This window comes from Dermacentor variabilis, chromosome 6 (genome assembly GCF_050947875.1).
Source record: "Dermacentor variabilis isolate Ectoservices chromosome 6, ASM5094787v1, whole genome shotgun sequence".
Classification (NCBI taxonomy): domain Eukaryota; kingdom Metazoa; phylum Arthropoda; class Arachnida; order Ixodida; family Ixodidae; genus Dermacentor; species Dermacentor variabilis.
In genome coordinates, this window is record NC_134573.1 from 150164906 (window position 1) to 150185043 (window position 20138).

The window sequence follows — 20138 nt, forward strand, 5'->3', positions numbered from 1 at the left end:
TTGCCGAGCAGGCAATGTCTAGTGTCGATGACCCTTCTCTTGTTAAGGTTCTTTCCGATTTAGTTGCTTGTCAGAAAAATATGTCGCAAGACATAACTGAAACCAAAAATGCTGTGAACACACGTATCGATGCCTTGGAAGTGCGTGTGGGTGCTCTCGAAAGCTCATGTCCGAAGGCTTTGTCTGATCAAGACTCTGGTCAGCTTCGTTCTCGGGCAGTTTGCCTAAAGCTCACTGTCTCATGATCTCGAAAACTGTTCAGGGAGAAATAGCATAATCCTTCATGGCATACCAGAAAATACTAACGAGAATCGGGACACACTGCACTCCAAGGTTGCGAACATTTTCAATAGGCTTTCCCGTGACTGACAGCGCATTGAACGCTTCCATAGGTTTGGCAGAACACGCCTGGGCGTTCTCGCCCTATCATTTTAAGATTGCTTGATTTCAGCGATAAGCTAGGGATGCTGAAAAACGCTTATAAGCTGAAAAATTCCGACACGAAACTTTCCGAAGATTTTCCTTACAGAGTGCGCGCAGTACGCAAAAAGCTATGGGACGCTTAGGTTGAACAGCGGAATAACGGCTGGATTATTAAAATAAAGTTCGATCATTTATCTATAGATAACGTTCGTTACAACTGTGAGGGTGCCTCAAATAGTTTAGTAATAGCTCCTGGTTTTGATTGTAGCTCAAGATTTCCAAATGTTTTATCATCCCTAGGTTTACAAGCTCATCACTCTGCCACAGATGTTGCCCCTTTGCATGTTAATGCCAGAAGCATAACTAACAAATTTCCACAATTTCTGTCGCTCGGTTCTTCATATTCTCCTCATGTTATATGCATCACAGAAACATAGCATCATGAAGATATTTACGACACGGAATTCACGCCTCCTGGTTACATGCTGTCCGGTATGACCGTCAGAAAAAGAAAAGCAGTGATGTTGCTTTGCTTTTACGTTCAGATTTTAACCTTAAGGTTCTAACAGGTCCTCCCAATGTAGAATCGGTTTGGTGCAAGTTACTAGTGCGTAAGCAGAATTTAACAATTTGTGGTCTTTATCACTCCCCTGATAGCCCTAGTGACTTTATCGACAATATTTCGCATTTTACACATGACCATAGCCTCAAAAGGTAAAACTTAATTGTTCTTGGTGACATTAACGTTCCCGGCTTTCACTGGACTTCCCTTACATATTACGCCAATAATGTTACCATTTTTAGAGATTAATTACATTTTCTTTGTCCCATAGCCTGATACAATTAGTTGATACGAATACGCGGCAGAACTCCATACGTGACTTAAGTGTTTATCAGTGACAGTCTTGCTCCTTTAGGTTTTAACTATGATATCCTGGAAGGAATCTCGGATCATAACGCAATTCTCCTACACATTAACAGTCCTATCCTACATTAACGCTTTAGCTATTCCACATTTCATGATTGTAACGAGGTTGACGAAACGTCTATCAGGCAGATATTATCTGGCAGATAAGTTTGGCCATTTTCTGTCACTCCGTACCGAATGCCATGTCGACAGTCTTGCTGATTATGTTGAGTTTTTAGTGATATCTTGCATCAATAATTACGTTACTTTGAAAAAAAATTAAATAATAAACTTCCTTGGATTAACCGGAATATTTTACACCTGTCACGCCGTGTAGGTGGACTACGTAAATCCAAGCATTATAATTCTGCTCTTTGCGTTCCTTTTGAAAAAGCCAAGGAGAAACTTCGTACTCGTACTAAAAAGGCTAAATATTTCTATTTCTCTTTCCAACTTCCTATACTACTTAAATCAAATCCTCGCAGGTTCTGGACATCACTCTTACCTAGAGCAACGGGCAGTACTTCTTTCAAGATTAACGATGCTATTGCTAACGACCCCGCAGTAGTTTCGACTGCTTTTACCTCGTACTTCCCATCTGTTTTCGCGCTCGATAACCATGTAGGTCTAAAGTTTAGTTATGATGCACAAACTAATAAATTAGGCGATATCGCAAAAGTTCCGATGGTGTCTTAAACCTAATCTTGAATCTCTACGCTAAAAGGTATGCCGGTTCAGATGGTATCCCGAATTCTTTCCTAGTAAGATGCTCCCTATAGACAGCTCAGTACCATACTGTAATCTTACATGAATTCTTAGACTCTGGTGAAGTACCAACTAAATAAATCGGACGAAAAAAATTGTCCTATAGACATTAATGTAATATGAACCAAAGGGCAGCCTTGTTTCCGGCTATCTTTTAGACCAAGCATCGTTGAACACTACTGTACAGTATCGAACGTTCGGGCTCCTGAAAAAGATTAAGCATAATAGGCCATCGTGAGCACCAAAGTTCCCGTCTGTCTGTCGTGATCTTCCTATTCATTGTCCATTTATTGATCTTTTAACGGCTCAAGTTCAGTCCGCATGGCGCCGTGAGAGATTCACAACACAGATAAGTGCGGTGCAGTTGCACGACGGCAGTCGTCTATATTTCGAAAAGCTTCATCGATCCTTTCCCCTTCGCTACGCCACGTGGGCGACGGCATCATTTCCAGAATCGCTGGGCTCCTAAAATTTTCTGTCGCATGTACATCTGTTGACATCGATGGTATCTCCTACTTGCGCGTTTAATAGCCAAGCCAGTCGTTTTCTTTCCGACCGAACGATTTTGAGAATTTGAGTGTCGAAACAGCCCGTTCGATAGCTAAACTACCCACTCGTAAGATCAAAGGTTTTCAAGACAGTAGCGTGCTTGACCAACATAGTTCGATAAACCTGACAAACCTTACAGCGAAGCTGTATACGACTGCTGTTCCAAGGATTTTTCGTATCCATGCGTCATGAATAAAAGTGAGCGGGGGCCAATCCCTGGAGATAGTGCAATGCCGGGCCGACCCGCGGCGGAGAGGAAACAAGCTTCAAGCACTCCGCCTCCAATAATAATAATAATAATAATAATAATAATAATAATAATAATAATAATAATAATAATAATAATAATAATAATAATAATAATAATAATAAATGAAATAAATAAATCAAGATGTATTGTTTCAAGTCGATAGGTATACTGGAATCGTGCGTGTACAGCACATGGACTCACCACGAGCAGGAGGCGCTGCCATATACGCAAAGGACAAAAACTATGTACAGTCGTGACCAAAAGCTTGGGAACCAAAGATGCCGCAATGTTTTGTTTTTCGCAGATGGGGCTTTCCGGTTGAAATCAAGAACGCGTGCCTACGTGCACTCTTGGTGCTCGACCTTTACAATGTATTAAACCGACTCTAGGTCGCGGAGCTGCGCTTGAATATATTTTCATATTTTGCCAATGCTGTGGTCTCCAAGCCTTCTCTCGCTGCTCTACAACCCTTGACTCGCAAGAGAACAACGCCACCGACTGTGAGAATGTCTTCGCCGTACAAACGAAAGACGGAATTGCTTGGGAGGTACTGCCCAAAGTCATTTTGTAGCAATTTTTTGCAGCAAGTAAAATTGCGTCTTGGAGCACTTTGGACCACACAAAATCGCATTTCTGAGCAGCTTCTAGCAGACTAACTTTCATTTTGGAGCAATTTGGAGCACATAAAATTTCATTTTGACGCAGTTTTGAAGACGCTAATCTAATTTTGGTGGAATAATGGAATATGGCCCCGCACATCAAAATCACAATGAAATGCAGAATAAAACACCCTGACTCACGTAGAAGCGTGCTTTGTAGCTATAGCGTATACTAGAATATTGAAGAGTGTATCGAGAGCTGGCACGGCGCATGCTTTCCTCTAAAGCCAAGAACATAGGTGAGACTACGAGCGAACTATACATTCCCGCGCCGACGCTCATGATGTAGCAGAACATGTTCGCAACTTATGCGGTCCAAGCGATGCGGTAAGAATTTTTGGGCCACTACATGTCACTGCAGACCCAGAGAGCGGCAATCAACCCAGAGCAGGTATAACGCAAAGCTATTGCTATCTGTTTTCACTGCGATAGCAATTATATGGACACTCCAGACGCATTTATGCTGTCGACGTAGCTGGGATATTCCGCATAAAGTCCAGGGGCGATAACATCGTCGCCACGCGCCGTATTCTATACAGTAAGCGCCACTGAAAGCGCGCAAGGGTGAGCCGACGATGGCGGGTCAAACTCGTGCGCGCAAGGGAGCAAAATGGGCAGGATGCGCGCCGTCTTCCGTCGCGGGCGAGGCGCCGGAGGAACGGGGCATTCTATTCCGACGGCTATTGCGTATGGCGTGGCCGCGCGGGCCCTATCTTGAAAGCAATAGCCGATGGGGACAGAGTGCGAGTGCTGATAGCTTCGTGTGCGCTGTGTCTTCTCTCGATGACCGCGCACACTCGCTGTCAAAACGCTGGAGTGAGAAAGCCCGGCAGCAGCAGCGAGCGAATTGGCCTTCGTGCTACCTCTCGCTTCAGCGCGAACTAAGCGGTGAGAACACTGAGCACATGAAGCTATTTCGCCGCTTAGATCGCGTTGAAGCATAATAATAATATATGGGGTTTTACGTGCCAGAACCACTTTCTGATTATGAGGCACGCCGTAGTGGAGGACTCCGGAAATTTAGACCACCTGGGGTTCTTTAACGTGCACCTAAATCTAAGTACACGGGTGTTTTCGCATTTCGCCCCCATCGAAATGCGGCCGCCGTGGCCGGGATTCGATCCCGCGACCTCGTGCTCAGCAGCCTAACACCATAGCCACCGCGTTAAAGCAAGAGGCAGCACGAAGGTCCATTCACTCGCTGCCGCTCTTCCTCACTCCAGCGTTTTGACAGCGAGTTTCCGCGGTCATCTAGTGGGATGTGTTCACGTCTGCTTGTGCCGGCGTGACACCATGCTTGCTAATTTAGTTAGTAAGCGAGTGTTTACAAGCTTATACGGCCGATAAAGCTACTATGTTTATTTCGTACAGCTATCTATACCAATTTGCTATCGCAATCGATGCTTGGCCTTTCGGCCGAAACTGCTACTTTTTTATTCCAAATCAACCATTTGGTCAAAATGGCTCAGGCCTCACCGTTATGGGCATAATAATAGATTGGAATAGTTTTGCGTTATACCGGCCGTGAGGACAGAGACGCCTACCCACTAAACGCAGTGCAACGTGCGCTTCCCTAATATGCAGTTCGCTCGCAGTGCCGTCAGCCTACCTTTCCTTGTTTTGCGCCGCGCTGGTCGACCCACTAAACCGTCTTTTAGTACAGTCTAAATACAGCTGCCCAAGCGGTCCGTGCGCTCCGGCCACATGCCAGTGTTATAAGCGCCGAAATAAAGTCCAGTGTTATAAGCGCCAAAATTCTGTGCGGGTGGCGCTGTCGCGCGGTATGCGGCATGTGAATGGCTCCACTCTTTTTCGGAGAACGAATCCTCTCGCTGTTCGCGGCCACTGCCGGAGCCCACGAGCCGAAGCCGTTCCGGCGCAGCGTGACGCAATCTATCGTCAATTTTCTGTAACTGGCGCAGTTTGGCGCAGGAATTTGCGTTTGTGTCAAAACGGCGCAACTGGCTCAGGGGTCCCAACCCTTAGACTGTGTATATATCACCTGGCACACCTAAGTGTGATGTCGAGAAGTTCATGACCGCGCACTTTGCGTGGGTTAGCAGCGGTGACAGCATACCCCTGTGATCATCGTGGGAGACTTCAGTGTGGACGTTTCAAAACCAGACAAGAAATGGTTCACTCAGTTAGTGCTCGCAGAGTTTGGTTCGAAGTGCCACACTAATCCAAGTCACTCAACTACTCAACAACGGTCGTGAATAGATTTAACTTTGGCAAGATTGTGTCTAAGGTTGCAACCGAACCAATCAGTGAATATCACAGTAATCCCTACCATTACCAAATGATGAAAATGAATACATGTACCCCTGTCTAAACACGTGTGATGCGCTACAGCTTCGCTGGTCATCGACCTTCACAGATTGGAATGGCTTCTCAATTTTGTTAGTCGCTATGGTGGCAGATTCGAGCCTTTGGAAGTTTTGTTCTGTACCCGCTTTTCCTCTTCATCTCTCTCTCTCTCTCTCTCTCTCTCTCACTCCCCATTCCCCTCCCCACGTATAGGGTAGCAAACTGCGCTGTCTGGCTAACCTCACTGCCTTTCCTTCTTCCCTTCTCTCTCTCTTTTAAACCTGTGATAGCCGCGCAAGGATATTGGCGCCCACCTTCACGACCGTCGCTTTGATATGGCAGCCATATATATAGATATGGTCGCTGAGGCCTCTCCCTGGCACACCAGTGTCCACCTTCTGCGATGCATTTGAATTGTTGAAGAAAAACGTGTGCATTAGTCACTTGCCCTCAGGTTAAAGGAACGGCACTGCGACAGCACCAATGTGTCAGTTATGCTATACAGGGTCAAATTTGACTAAAGCACGTAAAGGCTAGGTTAATTTCTGTTCCCCTCTACTTTCGTGGTTAGGATTGCTTTACATGCAAGACCTAAATGCAAGACTCCACGGTAGGTGCATCTTCAGCCTTGCAACGGGTATTCAATTCGCTACAGTAAAAACCAAATCCTCGTTGTTTTATACCTGTTTTACGGTACTGTGCATTAATACAAGGACCCCAAAGCCGGCGTGCAGGACGAAATGGTAGCGTTATAGTGACGACACAAATGGCGCCTATTCAAAAGCGACGTTGTTTTTCGCGCTGGTGTGTTTGGCCGCTCCGTAACACAATATAAGCAGGAACGTGTGCCACATTCATTTGCGAAATCGTCAACACGAGTATTCCGTTAGCATCGCATCCATCTTTCCGACAACTTCTTTTTTTTTTCGGCCACGTTTCGGGCATTGCGAAACCATTTGCGAACAGACGACGTCCCATGCGATGGCGAAACATATGCCCCTAGGGGAGAGCTGAATGCGCAGCTGTACAAATCTATCAAACAGCGTTACGAATGTTCCGGTATTAATGCATATAAAGCGCTGCAAAAGAACACCTCACAGGGATGTCAAAAGCATAAGAAGTCCAGAAGAAACCACCTGACACGGAGCTTTTTTGGCTTAGCTTGGGCTCAACACAGCGTTGCCAGGTCATCAATCTCTATCCATCGTTAAAAGCGTATTCGCGTACGTTGCTTGAAACGACTGTGCCAGAATGGATAAAAGCGTGCAAATTGAGGGACGTGCAAGTTGGGGATCAACGAACATTGTCAATATGCTTTACGGCAGGCTTTTCGTGACCTCACGCGAAGCACAGTTCGATCATTCATTTCTGCGCGCACTTTCATCGCGTGTGTTTGTTCGCCGCTCACAAATCTTGTCCACAGTATCTAATGGACTGTGTAATTAACCTAGATGTCCTCGTCGTACTCGGTGCCTAATTTTACGGCTTCGTATGGAATTATCAGTCGTATGCTCAAAATCCACTCAAAGAGCTACTATATTTAAGTTACTGGCGTTCTCTTTTCCCTACGCTGATTGCACACTGTCGCCGTTTACAGGAATATTTTCCCCACAGCATTAACCTAGCCAGATTACGCTATAAAACCAGGAGTGAAGCGCTGACAACTAGGTACTGTCAAAAAAAGTGTGGCTCACATTCACACAGTTGTAAAGCTAGAAATCTTTTTAAGAGAAAACTCCAGCCAATCCTGACGCTGTACGTTATTAGAAAAGGTGGTCAGCCAGTGGTAAAGGGCACTACACACGGAATGCTTTCTGAATGAGGCTCCTGCTTTTTTTTTCCTTTTTACTCGGTCTTCATTATATTCATAATGTCACATTGGCGTCCTATTAATTCACAAATGTGCACGAACATTTCAAATTTCGAACACGAACCGAATAGAATTTGTTATTCGATACTTATTCAAATCGAGAATGCACTATTTGAAGTTAGCGAGTATTCCTTCTCTCTGAATGCAAGGAATAACACCTCCTTCTGGAGCCTCGAGAAAGAGAGACACCGATGCTAGCGAGGACTCTCCAATATTATTCTCCTGCAGGAAAGTGGGATATCCGGATCAAGAGAGCTGGAGCCGTGAGAAAACCTTTTATCCAATAATTTCTTGTCATTCAAAAGGAATGTCTCACTTTTAAGCAGCCTGTATACCAATTTGTTGTCTCTGTTTAAGTAGAGCAATTTATTATTTGGCCAGTATCACCATTGACGTGCACGCTTGTTCGTCTTTACTCGGGGAACGAATTTTACCTGTTAAGAGATGTTAAAGGTCATCGCACAGCGAATGACGCGCCTTTCTGTATCGGAAGTTTGTCGAATGAAATCGATGTTGTCGCCGAGCACCGTCTAATCAAATTCTGTGCACGACTCAACTACTCATGCACATTCTAGAACTTAGGCGAGCCGCAACGATTAAGTAGAAATGTTTATTTAGCCATGTATAAATAGCCGACGCATCTGATCCGCAGGTCACATTTTCGACGATCGCCGACTGTGCTCGCCACTACCGTTGGGCATTGAGTGTCACTTGTTTTTCTAGACGCAGGTTCACCGAATAAACAGTTTTCATTGCTCAACGTTTTCACTACTGTCTGCTTCGCCGTCACCGCAGTGTGACATCTGGTGGAGGCACTGGGTAGTGAAAACTGCTTTTGCGTCAATTCAAAAGCAATCTGCCGTGCTGATCTAGCGCGCTTTTCTCCTTCAATGAACACAACACCACTGTTCTACTTTCTTCATGATGACATGCTGTTCCCTTGTTTTATTAAGACTATTTCGAAAGGGCTCCAGATCACTGAAAGCAATTATCTTTCATTTAAGAGCTCGTTATTTGGCATAATGGCATGTTGCGAACGCCATCACATGCATGTGTCAAATAATGAGATAAGCCTCCCTCCTTGTTTTTTAACAAGACGAGTTCCGTAGAAACATTACACCAAACTTTGTTTAAAAATAAAAAAAATATTTGGTATTCGTTTCGATATATCAGGCTTTGTTCTTGTCGAATATTTGTGCTCGATTCCGTTAGGAAATTTCTCTATTCGGGTGCCTCTATCTCTGGCACATAGAGACCCATGACCTGAGACTCATTTTTCTTTTCTTTTTAGTAGCACCATCATCGAGTGACACTCATATTTCTTCCACAGTACTTCTGGTTCACCTCCTGAGACGACCGGGAATGAAATTCAAATCATAGAAAAATAGAAAAAGAATAGTACAGTACAAAATTGATGCGTTGCATTATGGATTTGATATCGAAGCAAAGTTTAGTTACAAATTGAGTTACTGAAGTGTCTGAATAATTATAATTAATAAGAAATCACTGATTACCGCACACCAAAGCACAGTATCGTAAACATTAGAGACCCGCCACGTGAGCACGACTTTGGCGAAATTTCTGTAAACCTGGAAGTAGGAAGCGGAAGTACTGACGTCATTAATGACGTCACACCCAGGAAGGTGGCATGATATTTAACCAGCTAATTAATGAAAAACAGTTGCATGGCATAGACCGAACATCTGCCTAGCAGATCGGACGTGACGTCACTCTATCCTCTCTCGCTTCTCCTCTCCCAGCGCGCACCTGCTCGCTCACTCGCAACAACTCCTGACGCGCTTGTTACATGCCGTGACGTCAGCACCAGAGAGGGCGCGTAAGGTGCGCTTCGTGGGCTGCTCGTTAGGGGGCTACGCCCCGCCAGATGGCGCGTGCTCTGTTTCCTCCTCGCCCTCCCTCGTTCCTCGCCCGCATATCGTGCCAGGGGAAAGACATTCGCTCGCTTAACCTACAGAACACCAATGCCGAGGTGCGAGTGCCACTAAGAGACACCTAAGTCAAAGATTAGGGTCGCCTACCATTTCTTCTGGTTTCTTTACTTTGCATTCCTGTTTTATATTTCGTTGCTGTGAAGAAGTACCCTGCACATCACGAAGCAGCGAATCAGAAAACGGCATTTGCAGACTACCGACGTACGCGGCGAGATAATCCGCGCGTTTCTAAACAACCAGCACATCCGTTGGCTCAAGGTGCTATGCGAGTGCTCGATACAATGAGTGCAGTGCTGGCGTCCCTCGAGCAGAGGAGCGCTTCACAAGTTGCCATCTTTTCGTACACAAACTACAGGCATCAAAAGAGCGGCTCAACACAGAAGGTGGAGAGTTTAGTTCTACAACTGGGCTGTGCGATCGACCCACAACACTTCAGGATGAAATTGTTCTTCGCGCATATGTTGGGCGCCCGACCTGATGGTGTACTTTTTCTGTTCCTTTACCTTTTATCCCGCCTTTCTTTCCTTTTCTCGAGTGCAGGGTAGCCTACCGAATAATCCCATCTAATGAGCCTCCCTGCCTTTCCTTCTTTCCTCTCGCTCTCTCACCGCAACGTGTGATTCAAGAAAACAGTTGGAAGAACGGTGCACAAGCCGTGAGGCCAAGATGAATTGCTCATGCATGCCGCAACATGCCCCCTATTAATGGTTCCCTAGGAAAAGCTCCTGTCAGACACCAGCACTAATGGCGATTGTTTCTAGGCGGTTTGTAATGATAGTCTAGAAGAAAAAGGCATAACCTAACTTGAAACCATGTCGGCTGGTAAGCACACTTGCGTAAGAAAGGTTGCTACGCACGTTGTACAAAGGTGCGACAGTGAGGCCGCTATAGTGTTGGGGAAACGAGATTTCCGGTACAAGGGTCATTAGCCACACGTTCCCGTAAAGCGGCAAAATGTCGGCTGCGCACGAGAGAACAAGCAATGGCACTAGCCATAATTGCAGCTAAAGTCAACCATGTTTCTCGAACGTAATTATTTTCTTACATGTGTTCCTTGGCACGTTCCTGAAAGCGTGCCTTTGTGCAGTTTTTTTTTTAACTCGCGTCCATCATTTTAGGGGTGCAAGAACATAACAGAATTTTCTTCTTATCAATCTTTCTGCTTTACCAAGTGCGAGGCAGTCAACCGCGCGGGGCTTCATTTCATTTCATTTATTTGTTGTTTGAGACATACAGCTGTCTCTACTGCTGCAGCAGTATTCTTGCCTGACGAAGGCTGCAGCACCCAAAGCATGTTGACACTCTGCAGCAGACAACAGCACAACAGTCAACATGTGTTACAATTTTCAACATATGATAACATATCAACTTCATAACTATGATAACTTCATCTATCTATCTATCTATCTATCTATCTATCTATCTATCTATCTATCTATCTATCTATCTATCTATCTATCTATCTATCTATCTATCTATCTATTTTTTAAGAAGACTCAGCGGCCGAAGTTGTCTACCAGCTGGGGCGACGAGCTCGCGATCGTGATGCCGTCGTAGCAATTCCATCGCCGTCCTTAAAGCTTCGTCGTGCGACTCTACTCGTGCAGTCGACGTCACGACTTTGCCGTCACACAGTCGCCAGGCGTTCGTTGTCATGCAGCCGTTGTGATGCCGTCGCGTTTGTTCCATTGACGTCACTGCAGCTGCATCACCCGACTCTCGTCATACCGTTGTTGTGACCCCATCGTCGTCACACAGACTTCGTGATACGGCCGTCGCCACGTCATCGCCGTTGTACACTCGTCGCCCCGAAATTTTCGTGATATTGTTGTCGTGCCATCGCCCTCATTGCATGGTCTTCACACCACCGTCGTCATGCATTCATGCATTCAGTCGTGATTATGCCGCTCTTATCAAGACATCGTCATCATTGCGTCGTCACCAGACAAGTCACTATCAAGCATCCGCTGTCATACCGTCTTCGACATGCCGTAGTGGCCGCGCCATCGTCGTCATCCCAGCTTCGTCGTCCAGCTGTCGTCGCACACTCGCCGTCATTCTGTTGTCTTCACGCAGTCGTTGTCAGGCTCTCGTTGTTATGCCATCATCACCATTTCTCAATTATTCTCTGATTGTCATCAAGCCACCGTCGTCATACCATCTTTGCCGTTCCGATGAAGTCCAATCCTTTTCCGTCATTCATTTTCGTCAATAGTCACCATGCCACCATGATCATATGTAATGTTGGCAACGAGTACAGTACCAAAGTGAACTGATACAGTTAGCAGTGTATGTCGCATGTAGATCAAGCAACAGGAGTCTCAGAATGGCGCCTAAATATTTTAAGTATACTTGACTTCAGCAATACGGAAGGTCGATCGCTACATTGCTTTAATGCTAATCGCATTACCATCGACAGTTAGCGTGAGGCGAGTTCTGCCGTAATTTTTATGGCATTTTTCGCTCTTTGCAAGGCGTCAATTTATCTCTTACCTGGTAATCTTAGGAAGTTGCACCACAGGCGTTTATTATCGTAATGTGTTACAGGAGCGCACGAAAGAATGATAACGTTGTTCTTGTGCAAAGCACGACGGCCAGCACCCGGTCGAAAATCTTGAGCGTATTTAGCTTAGTTGCATCCAAGGCAAACACTGCAAAACGCATTGTTCAATATATAATCAAATAATCATGGTGGAAACTGATTTTGTTAAGGGATGTTCAGAGCAAAAAGTCCTTTCAAAAATTTGGATGACGCTTAAGTTTCGCCTTTCATAGTCGAAGGTGATAGCACTCAAAGATCCCTGAATACACCTTCCCAGCAGCTGCAGCTTGTGTAACAGTAATGTTTACCGGGAAACGCTTTCGGCGAACGCTATTCACGAAGGAGGGCTTTCTAGTAGAAACGCGGCCTCTTGCGTGTGCCGATCTCGGAGATTATGCACATCCGCGCCAAAAAACATTACATCCTTTTCAGGTTTCTGTTACTGTTTCAGACTTAGAATACTGAGGTAGGAGAAGATTTAACATAAAAGGCATGCGCTGTCGGTGTTTTGTTACATAACATTTGTTTGTGGGCTGTCATTCTCAAAATTCCGAGGAATAACTTTGTCAAGAATGTAAGGCAAAGTGTGAGCAACTTTAGTAACAGAATGGTGCGGCAATACAACCCGCATATACTGCATGTCATATAGCAAATTTTGGCTCACGGACAACTCCGGCGACCCCGACACTGTATTTTCTGAGTCATGGGGCCCTTAGCACTATCGCGTTAATATTCTGTAGTATTTCCGCGCTTTGTTCCTTTTTTTTCGCAGCAGTAAGACGTGATTCCATAAGCAGAATCAAAATACAGAATCAAATTTAGGTAGTTGTATAGCACCCTCGGTAATGGCGCCATAATTTAACTTACTCGCACAGCTTGTCCACGGCGCACACTCAAGCTAAGGCGGGCCTTAATTGGAACTACACGTGAAACTAGTGAAACTGAGTCATTCCACACTGGTTTCACTACGCTACAATATGAACATTCACCATCTAGCCTCTTTCAACGCTCTTGTGAACTACACCTGGGAAAAATGTTATTGAGGACTCCGCATGTTTTCTGGATAATGTAGCTTACTTAGCGTACACCTCAACCAAAAAGGACGAACGTGTTTTTTTTTCTTTTTTGAACTCTGCCTCATAGAAACTCGGTCTGTCGCAGCCAGGATTGAATTTCGTCTCCTCGCACTCAGCAGCAGAGCCTGTTGGCGAGCGGACCACCGCCGCGGGAGGATGCGGAAAAACGATTAAATCACAACTTGTATTATTCATCCATAAGACACTTCAGCAAGCAGGTAGACGCTGAGTCGAGAGTTAGTCCCTTACACGTATCAACATTTAAACATCTATTGGAGTGCTCCACTGTCTAGATTTTCTACTAACTAAGAAATGACTGAAGGTGTTTTATCCGCAAAAGATGTTTTATGTGTGAAAAAGAACACGCTTCCCAAAGTGAACGTCGTTCGAAATGTAACACACAACAACGAAGTTCATCTCAGAACGCTTCATGCCCAATATATCTGCGACGCCACGCAATCGCGTACATATTTGCATTTACTCTTATTAAAGTGACAGTGCTAGGTAAATTAACTTCACTCACCCGGCACGCATGAAGAGAGAGAAATCATAAGAGAAAGGCCGGGAGGCTAACCAAGCTAAGCCCGATACGCTACCCTGAACAGGACAAAAGGGATTGAAATTAGAAGAAGCGAAATGGAGTGAGTGTGCATCATTTAGAATGAACAAGAATCAAGGCGGAGGTTTCCGAATGTGTGTACAATGTGGCACACGTGCTGCTTCTTAAAAGGAAACTGAAGAGGTTTTAGAATTGAACGATTTACGGTGGTTTGGAAGGCGGCCACAGCATATTTCAACTTCTGAAGTATTGTCTCGATTGTGCGTCGTAGCAGGCGACACAATCGCCATTTGAGGTTTCGTCGAAGCTCTGTCGCCCTCACAGGCAGAGACCACTCGCTCGCTCGCTCGCTCGCTCGCTCACTCACTCACTCACTCACTCACTCACTCACTCACTCACTCACTCACTCACTCACTCACTCGCTCGCTCGCTCGCTCACTCACTCACTCACTCACTCACTCACTCACTCACTCACTCACTCACTCGCTCACTCGCTCACTCGCTCACTCACTCACTCACTCACTCACTCAATTGCTTACATACTTTAATAAATATCTGACTGACTAACAAACCACCTAACTGCTGCAATGTGAATCGACTGAAAATGCCCTTGTAGCCGATCGAGGCATCGAGAGCTATTCCAACTCGCCAGATTGTAAGAGGTAAATAATTTCAAATTATGAAGCCAACGGACATACGCCTTTCTCGTAAATGACAGGAATCTCATGCATTTCCAGTGAATGTCGTCCACCTGGCCGATATCATATTCTAATATTTCGCACAGTAGCACGGTTCAGCGTTACTTTCTCAGCAGTGAAAAGTACTGGAGAAGCTCATCGCGATACAAGACACGTGAGATTCGCTAGAGGTCCCATTAGCACAAAATTCTGCATCTGCACTATAATAGAGAGTTCAAAGGAATTCGACCTGAAACTTCGATTCAGTTGTCTTATTGCTTCCAAATTGTGTGGCGCACCGCAGACAAGACAGCCTTCCACGAGAAAAAAAGCTGCCGATAGAACTTTCGGATAACGCAATAACACCCGCTTCATGTTCATTTAGCCGGTTTCTGTATCGAAAGTAATGAGTTCAATCGTCAGAACGCGTCTAAGAAAAAGCCGGGAAACATTCAAGGCGTGGCTTAAGCTTAGGTTTTCATATACTCGTAGCTGACGGCCTTTTATGGAAGTGGCTTTGTGTTTAAGGAGAAAGAGCGTCTTTATCTGCGAATGGTAGAGGAAAATAGAGTTTTACGTTTCGCTGAAGGAACGAAAAAAGAAACGTGCATTACCATTCACTTGCCGTTTTGATTTGAGAACCGTGGCCCGGTCGTATAAACTTTATTTTACAGCTTTTCGATCGGAACAAAGTGACGCAGCTAAGCATTGCAGGATGCCAAGGAGCATCCGGGTACGTGTTCGGAATAAATTAACTTTTCTTGCGCGGCCTCAAACTATATACTGGAGTATGCAGCCACACCAAAAACAGATATTAAGTAAGAATGCGTAAAAGAGAGTAAAAGATGCCGCATTCGCGTATTCGCACGATTTAGATGCGCTGTTATTCAGTTGCCTATAGGGCCGCATCGATCTGCATGCTAACTGGAACCTGCACCGAAACTGTTCAACGTTGCCCTTCTGTGATAATAAACGGCTCGAGGGATCCCGTATTATTATTACACGAAAATGCGCCGAGTTCGTCACTTTTCACCTGCTTGACTTGCTCAGAACGTTTGCTCTTACTCAACCATAATCAGGTATATACCGTAAGAAGGGTTCATGGAGCTTGTTCGTTATTTGCGTAGCTTTCCCCCGGTTACAAGTACCAGAAACAGCTCCCTACGAGAGTCCCTTACCGCGCAACAACATTTTATGGAGATTTTCGATCATATCACAGAGAGAGAGAGAGAGAGAGAGAGAGAGAGAGAGAGAGAGAGAGAGAGAGAGAGAAATGGTGCATTCAAGGGCAGGGAGTTTAACTAAAGGTAGTTCAGGTTGGCTATCCTTCACGGGGGAAAGAGTAGGGCAATAGAAAGATAAAGAGAGTGCAAGGGAAGAGAGAAAGTTACTGAAATGGCAACAGAGTTGAGCCAAAAACGCATGTGCACATTCTAGCGAGAGGCTTTGGGCGCAGGCTTAGACTACGTCAAAGGAGCAGCACGCGTAACTAATGTGTAAACATATGCAAATCTATACACGATGGGCATAAAGCTACTTGCGCTCCGCATGATATATGTGGGCATTTGCATATTAACGTAATCCTATACTATCTGTATGCAGGTGGTATGCGCGGGGATAACGCATTTACGCAAGTAAATCAGCCATAAGTTACGAACCTAGTGATGCAGAGGCACATACAGCAAGATTGCGATCACGCGAAAAATATGCATTAGGACTTAGCCTGGCGCACCAGCCGTCTACGCAAACAGCGAGAAGAAGAAGAAAAAAAAAAGATGAAAGCGTCTTACCGAGACCAGCTACTGACAAATTGGGTGGCATCACCCCTCTATATATGTAACAGGTTGCTCTAAGTACCTGCCGGAGGAAAGAGAAGGACGAGAACTGTAATAACAGACAGCTGTAGGTGAAAACAGAAAGCTGAGGGTGAAGCACATCACAAAGCTGGATCCCACTCAGAAATGGTGGCAGTAACGCCTCACGGAACTAGCTCGGCTGTTAGTATCGTATATAGGCTCTGCAGAAGCAAGCAAAATAGGCAGATGCAGAAGCAAACCCGCCGACAAATACGAAAGCTCCCGCGTGTGGAATCTGGTGTGGAAGGGCAGAGATGAGCGAAACATTTCTAGAGAATGTGGCAAAGAACAGGCAATACGTAATGCATTGCATGCTTAGCACATTAATGAAAGTGCTTCCGATATCGTAGGTACCGGACAGGAAAACAGAAACACGCGCAACTGTATGTGCTATAGAAAAACAAGCTTAACTCCTACGAAAACTCCCGTCTCCAATTTAATCAGTTTCTTTTCGATATCCTGCCCACCGGAATCGATAAAATTTTGCACGTCTGCAGGTTGACCAGCGGATAAAGAGATAAAAAAATAATAAACTGAACAAACACGACAGCATTACATATATTCGGATCACGGTTCTTGCGATTGCACCACGCAATTAATGCAATTAAACGCACGAGCTATTTCGTATCAATTATGCCGTCATCGTATCAATTCATTCATATCAGATGCATAAAAGTTATGGCAACTTTTTCACCGAAGGTACGAAGAGTTATGAAATCTAACGCTTGTACTACGAACGATTTATGCTTATAATTAAAAAAAAACTATAGCAACTGTTTGCTAAATGCTTCAAGGACCAAAGAAAAATAAATTTATCAGAGTCCCTTGAGGCCGTTTGACCCATAGAGTTTCTCACTACATTACCTAGAGGGAAATCTGGCGCTTCTGCGCTGTGGTATGCATGGGAATGACGGTATATTGTGGATTCGGATTGGCATCGTTCTCGTAGAGACAGGACACCTTGAAGACGCGCTTGGCAAGTACCGTCCCGTCTGTCACAATGATTCATTTTCTACTAAAACAGCACGTAAAAATCTGTTTTAGCTTTATTATTACGCGAAAACATGTTTTGCCTAACTATAAGAACTTGTTATTGTGTGTACGACTACATGTTACGTAAAAAGTATCAGCGGGCCGCTAAAGTTGAAGGACAGACGACAAGGTTCGCGCTCGCTTTAAAACAGTTGGTCCTCTGTTCATGCTTTTCTTCGCTTGGTCATGCATCGTGGGGGAGTAAAAATGTAATATGCGTGAATGGAAACATTTTATGAAGATTTTACTTTGAGAACGCGTTATTTATGTAGCCATATCCACGTTTTAGACGAAGCCTCTTACAACACCAGCCAACACGAGCCTCGCAGGCACATATACCATCATTCCCATGACGGCACGGTGCCCCCTTAAGAAACTCCCATAGACGGTGGCGCCAGATTACCCTCTAGGTGTTATAGTGAGAAACTCTATGGTTTGACCCTTGCTCCTCAGATAACAGTGAATCATTAGAGACGACCTATTATTGAATATCATATAATTGTAATATATTTAAGAAACTGGATTTCCAAGCAACTGGAAAGCCTTGTAGTCAAGTCTAAATGGACGTTGTTTTTTTTTTCTTCTTTCTTTTTTCTTACGATGAACGCTTCTTTTCTCAGAATTCACGCGGGTGCGAACGTGTACATGAAGGCACGCGAACTAATGTATGTGTCTTCTCTTAGTTCGTAGAGTTTATTTGGCCATGCTGCGACATGAGCACGGGTCACGTGTCGCTGCTTTAATATACCACAGGAGGCTTCTAACTTCACGACTTTCGTCTCTTCTTGAGGGGCACCGCCAACTGACCAAACTCTGGAATATTTCTTCCCGAGACGTGGGTTCTTAGCGAATAATATCCACCGGCTTACACGGTGTCAGATATAATTGGACGAAGCATTCTGATTGGTATTTGCTCACAATCCCGACACCCTCTCTCTCTCTCTCTCTCTCTCTCTCTCTCTCTCTCTCTCTCTCTCTCTCTCTCTCTCTCTCTCTCTCTCTCTCTCTCCAGAACAGCTACTTCTTATTACCCGTCTTTTCGCCATACCTCAAACATGACTCGCCTAGCTGTGCTATGATAGCCGCCGAAAGCCCAGGAGAGAAACGAAGAGAAAGAAAATTCCGTGCATTTCAAACATTCTGCGAAATTGCGTCCTTTTTTTTCTCAAAGTTCGAAAACAACTGCTCACACTAAAAAAAAAAAAAAAAAAACACGTTGAACCTTTTTTTTTTTTTTGCGTTCTTCAGATACCGCCGCTCTCGGGTTTGTGCAGGCGGTTCAGAGTCGCCACGGACACGTCGCGCATTCCTCAGAATCCACATATTCAGCATACACGCCGTACGCGCATGCGCGTTTCTTTTACGCGGCGAGTCACCCTAGCTTCATGGCCCGCAGCCAATTTACATATGCTGGATCCGATGAGAAAGTATGGGCTCTGACGGCCGCGGAAACATGCACGTGCACGCACGTGTTACGCGCGTGCGAAATAAAGAAAGTTACCGCGCCGCTCTTCTAAAATGCTCTATTTAAAATTTCTTCTTCTGTCATGAACTCTAAGCTCTATAGAGCATGCCTTACTTTCCTTACTGCTTGTTTTTTTTTATTTTTTTTTACTATAGCAAGGCAAAAGCGGTGAATGCTATTAAGCGGGGCTTGCAAGTGTGCCCACACGGGTCTGTTTGTTTGCTACCATGTTTTTAGCCATTGAGCTTTTCAGGGGCTTGAAAGCTCCTCCTCCTAAACACGCTTCAGCTTCTCAATATAGCGCGTTGTAATAATAATAATAATAATAATAATAATAATAATAATAATAATAATAATAATAATAATAATAATAATAATAATAATAATAATAATAATAATAATAATAATAATAATAATAATAATACTTACAGTCCGAAATTAAATGGCGGAAAGCTCAGAAAATTGACTTCCAACTCTCGAAAAATTTCATCCGAGATTCTTCTGTACGTGCATTAAAAATAGGCTTTTCAGCAATCTCGGCTCATTTCGCTGATGAGTAGGCATCACGAAGGGAAGGCTTTCAGGATTGCAAAAATAAAATCCGAAGGTTTCCACGAACACACCCATCTACAGCTGCGCAACAAGTTGGTATCCCGGCGAGAGCACAAATATCAAATTGTCGCCTGTAGGCAGAGAACTCAGCACAACTGCAGCCTATGCCTTAGTGGCTACCAGTTTTCATTGAGACCTTGCACATCAATACAAGTGGACGTCACTTCGGATCCCCTCGTCATCACTTCAGAAGAAGACATTTCCAAGATCACATGACCGGAACTGAAAATAATCACCGGAGACAGCATCAGCACAGCACGCTCACTTCAGCTGCACGGAGCCCATTTTCCTTGTGCCCGTGCGGAAGCCATTCTGATGCCCATTATAATTACGAAGCATCATTAGGACTCAGAGATCGTTACGCATGCGACGAAGTAAAGGCGGTGTCCCGACAATGATACAGAACTGTCGCGTAACAAGGCAAGAGAAAACGTTGGCGACGTCCGCCATCTCATGACAAGGGATCGGAGTTTCGAGTCGTGACATGTGGTGCATAAATGTTTAGGAAATATTTCGTTGCTAACAAAACGCAGCAACCGGAGCAAACAAGGAAAGCGAACTAAAATGCCTCTGGAGAGCTTTTCTTTGGAAATATGCCTGCTCTATTTCTGACTAGTTTCCATACGCAGGCCGCTGC

The 20138-nt window shown here is 44.8% G+C and overlaps 1 pseudogene; it reads right to left on the reverse strand.

Moving 5' to 3' along the window:
- Positions 1-2843: 2843 nt before the first annotated feature.
- On the reverse strand, positions 2844-2987 carry LOC142586458 (U2 spliceosomal RNA; annotated as a pseudogene).
- Positions 2988-20138: the final 17151 nt, after the last annotated feature.